This window comes from Rhinichthys klamathensis, unplaced genomic scaffold (assembly GCF_029890125.1).
Source record: "Rhinichthys klamathensis goyatoka isolate OS25496 unplaced genomic scaffold, OSU_Roscu_1.1 h1tg000019l_1, whole genome shotgun sequence".
Taxonomy (NCBI): domain Eukaryota; kingdom Metazoa; phylum Chordata; class Actinopteri; order Cypriniformes; family Leuciscidae; genus Rhinichthys; species Rhinichthys klamathensis.
The window spans coordinates 6,889,627-6,896,772 of NW_026606570.1; positions in this window are offsets into that span (position 1 = coordinate 6,889,627).

Consider the following 7,146-nt stretch of genomic DNA (forward strand, 5'->3'; position numbering starts at 1 on the left):
TTGTTTTATGTTTTTCTTTTATCTTTCAATACGTCTCAACCTCCTTGGTCTATGACAAACAAACATTACTCACTATTCGATACTCTGTTGAAGAACTGATGGTTTTGTTGTCTCTGTACAAACCTGTGAAACCTTTCGCATACATTTTATGGATAAGATTGCTCGTATTAGATCTTCTATTCAGCCCTCTGTTTATGATCCTTCAATTCCGCCGGCGACTGTCTCTGCTGTTTTTTATCGGTTTGAGCCTGTGTCTATTTTGACCCTGGCGAAGATAGTCAAACATTTGAAGCCTTCTTCTAGTCCTCAAGATGTTATTCCGACCCATATTTTTAAACAGATTTTTAATGTCATTGGTCCTAGTATTTTGATCCTAATAAATTGCTGTCTGGCTACGGGCTCCGTGCCAACATATCTAAAACACGCTATAGTGCAACCTTTAATTAAAAAATCGAACTTGGATCCGACAGATTTATCAAATTTTAGACCAATTTCAAAATTACTATTTCTGTCAAAGGTTTTAGAGAAGTTAGTTTTTAGTCAATTACAATCTTTTTTAGAGAAGAATTCTATGTTTGAAGCGTTTCAATCTGGATTCAGGGAAAAACACAGCACAGAAACTGCTCTTTTAAATGTTCATAATGATATCCTATTAAGTGCTGATTCAGGATCCTCAACAATTTTGGTGTTATTAGATCTTAGTGCAGCATTTGATACAGTGGATCATAACATCTTGGTCTCTCGTTTGGAACACCATGTTGGAGTACGAGGAATGGCCCTTCCGTGGTTTAAGTTCTATCTAACAAATCGTAGTTTTGCAGTTAAACTTGGCGAATGTTTGTCAACGTTAGCTCCACTTACCTGTGGAGTACCACAGGGGTCCATTCTTGCTCCTCTTTTGTTTTTGATATATATGCTCCCTTTGGGTTCTATTTTCAATAAACATGGTGTCTCGTTTCACTGTTATGCCGACGACACGCAGATTTATTTGCCATTCAACAAGAATGCTTTAAATCTGCTTTTGGACTGTCTAAATGACGTGAAAAGCTGGATGGCTTTAAATTATCTGAAACTAAATGATAATAAGACAGAAATAATTTTATTTGGACTAAATGAAAAAAACAGTTTCTCTAAGCTACAATCTTGGTCGTTTAGCTATATACAATAAGCCACTTGTGAAGAACTTAGGCGTTCTATTTAATAAAGACCTCAAATTCGATAAGCAAATAAATAATGTAGTTAAATCTTGCTTTTTTAATCTTAGACTTCTATCCAAGGCAAAGAGCTTGCTTTCTTTTAATGACCTTGAGAAAGTGATTCATGCTTTTATTTTTTCACGACTCGATTACTGTAACACCCTCTACACAGGAGTTAGCCAGACAGCGTTGGGGCGTTTGCAGACAGTCCAAAATGCGGCAGCTAGGCTACTGACAGGTACAAAAAAGCGTGAGCACATTACTCCAATTTTGTACTCTCTCCAATGGTTGCCGATCCGTTTCCGTATAGAATATAAACTTTTAATGTTTGTTTTTAAATCCTTAAATGGTATGGCACCCGCATACTTTGATCCTTTAGTGAAACGTTATTCATCAAATAGATCCCTACGGTCCTCTGATCAGTCACTTTTAACGATCCCTAGATCCAGATTTAAACATAGGGGGGATCGTGCTTTCTCGATCGCTGCCCCGAAACTTTGGAATCTGTTACCAGTTCACATTAGATTGGCTCAGACTATTTCCAGTTTTAAATCATTACTGAAAACCCACCTATTAACTCAGGCGTTTAATCCCTCTGGGCGTTGAGACTAAATCCTCTGTTGTTGTCCTATGTTGTATATGTATGTGTGATGTCTATGTATTTTACTTTTTATTTTTTTATTTGTTATTGCTGGAAAGCACATTGGTGCAACTGTAGTTGCAATAAATTGTGCTATATAAATACAAAAAAAAAATATATATAGCAGGTTTATACGACTGAAGCGACAACTTCACTAGTTACCATAGTGCGGCCGGCTACGCAATACTCGTTCCCTATCTCAGGGAACTGAGGTTACGATAGTAACCGAGTAGTTCCCTTTCGAACGGTCACTTCGTATTGCGTAGCTATACACAGTGGGGACACCATGCAAAACGCCGCACCCTGAGTAACTGGTTGCCCTGCCACTCAGGACCCCTGAGCTAACAGAACAAGCCAGAACCCAATAACATATGCATATACATGTATATATAACAGACCAGACACAGTCGGGTCTGAATAATATATATATATAAGTCAGTAACAACTAACAGAATATACTAACAAAACCAGACACCGTCGGGATTATTAGTATAACCTTACTACCGGCCGAAGCGGGTTTATATAATATGTATGTGATTATGCACAGTAATTTTTGTAGATAAGACCAGCCACTGTCAGGTCTCAATCATACCGAAAGCACCTTCGCCTGCAGGGAAGGTACCTCCATATTATAGAACTTCATAAATGTGGAAGGCGAGGACCAGCCGGCCGCATCACAAATATCTTGAATGGGAAAACCACATGACCAAGCCCACGACGAGGCCATACCTCTGGTCGAATGGGCCTTGACACCTATGGGGCAAACCTGACCCACTGCGGTGTAAGCCAAAGAGATGGCATCCACTATCCATCTAGACAGTCTTTGTTTAGTGACTGGATCACCCTTAGATCGGCCCCCAAAGTAAACAAACAGCTGTTCTGATTGTCTAAAAGACGCAGAACGCTCCAAATAGATTCTCAACGCCCTGACAGGGCTGAGAAGATTAACCTCCCCATCCTCGGCAGAAGGGCTAATAGCGTAATAACTTGTGCTCTAAACGGCGTTGAGAGCACCTTGGGTACATAACCATGCCTGGGTTTCAGAATGACTCTGGAGTCATCCAATCCAAACTCCAAACATGCAGGACTCACTGAGAGGGCCTGCAGATCTCCCACTCGCTTGATAGATGCCAATGCCAACAGGAGAGCAGTCTTTAGCGAAAGTGGTTTTAGATCAACCGACTGGAGCGGCTCAAAAGGTGGTCCCCTCAGGGCCCTTAGGACCCCTCAGGACCGTCCCAAGGCGGCACAGAAGGGGGCCTGGAGGGGTTAATCCTCCTAGCACCCTTCAGAAACTTTACCACCAGGTCATTCCTTCCTAGTGATTGGCCAGCCACCAGAGCATGATGCGCTGCGATGGCTGCCACATACACTTTGAGCGTGGACGGGGTGCGGCCCGCGTCCAGTAGCTCCTGCAGGAAGGAGAGCACCACCGAAACCTCACATGACTCTGGGTCAATACGATTTCTCGAGCACCAGCTGGAAAAACCCGACCACTTTAAAGCATAAAGGCGCCGAGTAGACGGGGCCCTTGCTTCAGAGATAGTGCTTAAGACCCTGTCAGGAAGGTCCCCGGATACCCGTTTAGGGGCCACACATGGAGGGCCCATAAATCGGGTCGGGGATGCCACATCGTTCCATTGGCCTGTGTGAGGAGATCCTTCCTCATCGGAACAGGCCAGGGGGTCGTGTCTGACAACTGAACCAGTTCCGGAAACCAAGGTCTGGATTTCCAGAGAGGAGCCACCAGAAGGACTGGGCATCCGCTCTCCCTGACCCGCTCGATAACCTGTGGGATCATCGAGACGGAGAAACGCGTAAAGGGGGCGGCTGGGCCAGAGATGAGCCAGCGCATCCCTGTTTTTCGAGAAAAACACCCTGCAGTGGGTGTTGGCTCTCGAGGCGAAAAGGTCGACTTCGGCCTCGCCGAACCTCTCCCATATTAGTCTGACCGTCTGAGGGTTCAGGGACCACTCGCCTAGGGGAGTGTTGCCCCTTGAGAGCATATCCGTGCCCACATTCTGGACGCCCGGGACATGCGCTGCTCTCAGAGAGCTCAGATTGGCTTGTGCCCACATGAGGAGGTCCCTCGCCATAGCGTACAGGTTGCCTGACCTGATGCCACCCTGGCGATTTATGTAGGCCACCACAGACACGTTGTCTGTACGGACCAAGACGTGGTGACCCCTGAGGTTTGACAGAAAAGCTTTCAGGGCCAAACCAACTGCTTTCATTTCCAGACAGTTGATATGTAAGCTCTGCTCCGTGCTCGACCAGAGGCCGGAGGCAGGCTTGCCCTCGTGCAGCGCTCCCCAACCCATGTTGGATGCATCTGTAAAAACCACTTTCCTCCTGGAAACTATCCCCATGGTCACCCCCTTGCGGTACCAGTCCCGAGCCCGCCAGGGAATCAGTGTTCTCAAACACCCCTGATTCACCATAATGCGCAGGCTGCCTGACTGCCATGCATGGGATGGCACACGGCGTTTCAGCCAGTGCTGCAGCGGGCGCATGTGCAGTAATCCCATGTGGAGTACTGATGATGCAGCTGCCATTAGACCAAGCAGTCTCTGAAACCTCTTCAGAGGCACGCGCTTGCACGCCCTGAATGCGGCTACCAGTGTCTGCACAGAGAGCGCGCGCTCTTGAGTGAGCCGCGCTTTCATTGTCACCGAGTCTAAAACCGTGCCCAGAAAGACCACAGTCTGGCTGGGGTTCAGTTCGCTTTTGGCAACATTGATTGTGAGACCCAGGCACTTTAAATGGCTGAGAATCAAATCCCTGTGAACTATTAGTTCGTCTCTCGACTGCGCTAGCACCAGCCAGTCGTCGAGATAATTCAGCACACGCACTCCCTGGCTTTTCAGCGGGGAGAGCGCTGCATCCATACATTTCGTGAATGTACGGGGTGCCAGAGCCAGACCGAACGGCAGAACGGTGTATTGATATGCCCTCCCCTCGAAGGCGAATCTCAAAAATGGCCTGTGACGAGGGTCGATCTGAATATGAAAGTATGCATCTTTCAGATCCATTGAAACAAACCAGTCCCCCGGGCGAACCTGCGCGAGAATTTGTTTGAGTGTTAACATTTTGAAAGGCCGTCTCATGAGAGCCCTGTTCAAACGCCTCAGATCTAGTATGGGTCTGAGCCCGCCATCTTTCTTTGGAATTAGAAAATAGCGGCTGTAAAACCCCGAATACATTAGCGCGGGAGGGACTGACTCTATCGCTCCTTTTGCTAATAATTCCTGAACTTCGGTGCGAAGCACGTGATTCACGCCGCTTCTCACCGATGTCTCGATAATCGCCTGGAATTTCGGGGGTCTGCGAGCGAATTGGAGCGAGTAGCCTCGCTTTATAGTGTTTATGACCCAACTCGACACACCAGGGATGGCTTGCCAGGCCATCACTCGTGTGGCTAGGGCGTGACACACTGAATGGGGGGGGACCGCCTAACATAGGGGGACCTGATACCCTTATAATGTGATTTGTGCACATACTGAGTGTTTGACTGACTGTATAGGCTTTTGCCCGGGGGGAAGTCAGTGTTACAACAGGGCGGGGGCCGCCTAGTGAAGGGGGACCGTGAACCCGTGTGTTGTGATTGTGAAACATGCTCTTTTTGTGCTTTATTTGGGTCGCCGTGAAAACGGCGTTTGTTTGCAGAGACGCGCTCACTGCTGCGGGCCTGTTTACAATAATAAAATCCCCAGCCGCCTGAACTGAACAGGGAGCTGTGGGAAGTTTTGCTGGTTTCTTCGAGGGTGGTCCGGCAAGCGCGAGACACGAGCCCTCTCTCTTTCCCCTCCGTGCTAGGACGACTTCGGAGGCGCCTGGTCGGCCACGGCGCTGGGTCGATGGCCTTGACGCCTGGGGAGCGGGTAGCGCTTCGCGGGCCTTGACTGGCGCTGGCTATCAGCCGCAGGGCGGGGCTCAGAGGCCTGTTTCGCAGCGCTAAGTCTGTAGCACTCCTCAGGTCCCGAAAGGTCTCCGGGTCCGGGCCAGCCTCGTCCATGGACCGGAGGAGTTTGGCCTGGTAGACCTGCAACACGGCCATCGTGTGCAGGGCCGATGCAGCCTGACCGGAGGCGGCGTACGCGCGTCCAGCGAGGGCTGAGGTGTTCGGCAGGGTTTGTTGGGATGAGCGGCTCTAGCTCGCCAGCTAGCTGCAGTGTTCGGGCAAAGATGAGCTGCCACGGCCTCTTCGAGGGGCGGCAAAGACTCACAACCCTTTTCCGCTGCGCCATCCACGGAGGAGAGCGTCGCGGAAACTGCGGATCCCACACGTGCTGAGTATGGAGCGCGCCAGGCCTTGGAGACGAGGCCCGCCACGTGTGGTGTGGCGCTGGTCTCCTGCGAACAGGACCGGTGATGGCGTTTGAGTCGGAGAAAGTGAAGCACGCGGGGACGCGGCTGGCGTGCGTTCACAAATCTCCATACCCTCCGGTTGCCGTTGGCTGCGACGCTTCTTCTTCCTCGGAATGGAAAGCGTGGTTGAAGCGGCCTCGCCGTCCCGGGAGAGAGCTAGCCGATTGCGCAGCACGGAGATAGGCATGCTGTCGCAGGCCTCACATCCGCCGGCAGAGAGAGCATTCTCTGCGTGGTCGACACCCAGGCAGGAAATGCAGCTCGTGTGGTCTGCCTCGTGCAGACGGCCTCCGCACGTGGCGCAGGATGAACGAGGCATACTGAAAAGAATTTACAAAATAATAATGCAAAGGATATAGGATGTCGCCGGATAGCCACAGGTGAGACGGCGTCAGGAGACAATCGACGTGCAGGCGAAGTCTGCTGAAGAGATAGCTCGCTCAGGCTGAAAGGCTTGTTCGACGGCGAATACTACAGTAAAAAGCTCAGGGACATGTGTACTGTCGCTGAAGGAGTAAAATCTGCTATAATGGCGAATTCGGGGGTCTATATAGGCTGGGCCACGCCCCCTCGACAGGCTCTGACGTTGGGCTAGCTCATTGGTCGTGCGTCAGATTCGCCCGCGCCATTGGATGTGCAGTTGCTGCAGCACAGCCTATGAGCGGGTCAGACGCTCAGTGTGCTAGCTGTGCAGCTGCAAATGCGTTTTACATATAGGCTTCAGTAAATCGAGGAAAAGGAGTTTCCCCACTGCGTATAGCTACGCAATACGAAGTGACCGTTCGAAAGGGAACTTGCTTTTCACGGGAGCACAACATGCATGTGTGCAAGAGGAAACATCCCGGCACAAGAGGAGCCGGTGAGAGGAGAGTGTTCTCCAGCTGGAGCTTACTAACCAGCGGTAAATCTCTTTATTAGAGAATGCAATACTACTAATAATAG